General features: G+C 36.2%; 1 protein-coding gene across 4 annotated transcripts in view; it reads left to right on the top strand.

Annotated features, from left to right (window-relative positions):
• Window positions 1–1,933, top strand: part of LOC106880559 (transcription factor mef2A) — a 215,061-nt gene that overhangs the window by 7,115 nt on the left and 206,013 nt on the right. The gene's annotated exons all lie outside the window — the stretch shown is intronic.

Here is a 1,933-nt window from a genome sequence, read left to right as displayed (position 1 = left end):
ATATATATATATATATATATATATATATATATATATATATATATAATATATATGCTTTGTATGCGTGTGTTTAAATTTTTAGATAGACAGCTAGATATACCCGATGTGTCTGTCTCTCTACATGTATGTGTGTATATATACATTACACACACGCACACACATTCTGTATATATGTATAGAAGATTTCTATTACTCCCGTTTTATTTCTATAGCTATATATGGATTTTTTTTTTTTTACCTTTCCATCTTTTTCCGTAATAGTTTGTTTTACGAGTTGGCGACGACGAAGTAGCGATCTTCTTCACAGTCTTTCTACCTGCTAGAAACAACAGTAGTAACGAATTAATTCTCCCTCGAATTACTTTTGTTTTGAGTAATGGTTTCTGATTTTAAACACACTTGAGGAGAGAGTGGTTAGGCGATACCGTCGATTCTAGTCATTACATGACTGGTGCTTCCTTATATATTGACCCCGAACCCGACTCCTGATAGGTTTAGACTGCCGTTTTAGATTATAAACAAATGAACTAAAATGATGGTTCGATCGATCGGTGTTGTAAAAAAAACCTTCGATCTCTTCATATTTGAAATTGTTTGCATGCGATGTATCTATGAAAAAAAAAATTTTAAGAAACAAAATAGATTACATGCGTTGACCGGATGGTACAAACTTTGCTTTCCAATCACATGGTTTCGGATTCAGTTTCATTGCGTGGCCCCATAGGCGAGTTTTTTTTTCCTTGTGAGTGGATTTGACAGATGGAAATCGAAAGAAGCCCGTCGTGTATGTGTGTATATGCATGAGAGATAGAGAGGATGTGTTTAGCAACCGGTGTTAGTTTGTTTACGTCACCATAACCTTAGTGGTTTGGCAAAGGGGCCGATAGAATAAGTACGGGATTTTAAAGAATATGTACTGGGTTTGACGAAAGTAAAGAATACGTACACTCGGTGTTTAGGGTTAGGGTTTTTGTTACGCCGAAAACTGATGGTGTGTGTATTCTTTACCTCTGCTCTGACTTTGATTTGTTCGACTAAAACCCTTTTAAGTGGTGGTATCCCAGCATGGCCGCAGTTCAATGACTAAAACAACTAAAATATTTTTAAAGAAAAGGTAACAGATAGATTCTGTACCTCAGTAGTTTATTTCTGCACTTGCAAAACCTACTTACAACTATAATGGTTGTTAACTCTTCTAAAAAGCTAAATCTTCTAATCAACGTCTAATATCTAAAGCGAGACACATTGGTTCAAGTACTACTAGTGTAGTGTAACTTTAAAAAAACACGATGGTCATGGCTAGACAGACTTTGATCATAAAGTTTATTCGATGAGATCTGACATACGCAGAGTACCTTCAACTACTGCTGCTGCTGCTGTTACTGTGTTGTTTCACTGCATCTAGTGAGAACTTGTGAGTTAGTATGTTTCTTGTTCCCCACCACCCTACAGATTTTGATGGGGTGATTTGGCAGGGTTACAAAACTGGAAAAGTCGTCTGACAACCCTTTTAAAACTAGACACAGCCTGGACAAAATTGTTCATATTAGTCTGTGTGCATGTGTGTGTGTGTATGCGCATGTGTGAGTATATGTATACATATCTGCCTGTGTGTTGATATATTTTCCCCCTTTCTTTCTATATGCAAGGAGAGTGGGGAGAAATATATAAGCACTCATGCATATATATGTACGCGCATATTTTATTATTTGTATATGTCTCTATATGCATGTTTATATATTATAGGCACAAGAGTGGCTGTGTGGTAAGTAGCTCGCCTAACAACAATATGATTCCGGGCACTTGGGGCAAATGTCTTCTACTATAGCCTCGGGTCGACCAAAGCCTTGTGAGTGGATTTGGTAGATGGAAACCCGTCATATATATATATATATATATATATATATATATATATATATATATGCTTGTGTGC

Source organism: Octopus bimaculoides, chromosome 4 (assembly GCF_001194135.2).
Source record: "Octopus bimaculoides isolate UCB-OBI-ISO-001 chromosome 4, ASM119413v2, whole genome shotgun sequence".
Lineage (NCBI taxonomy): Eukaryota > Metazoa > Mollusca > Cephalopoda > Octopoda > Octopodidae > Octopus > Octopus bimaculoides.
This window is presented reverse-complemented; position numbering and strand designations above follow the sequence as displayed.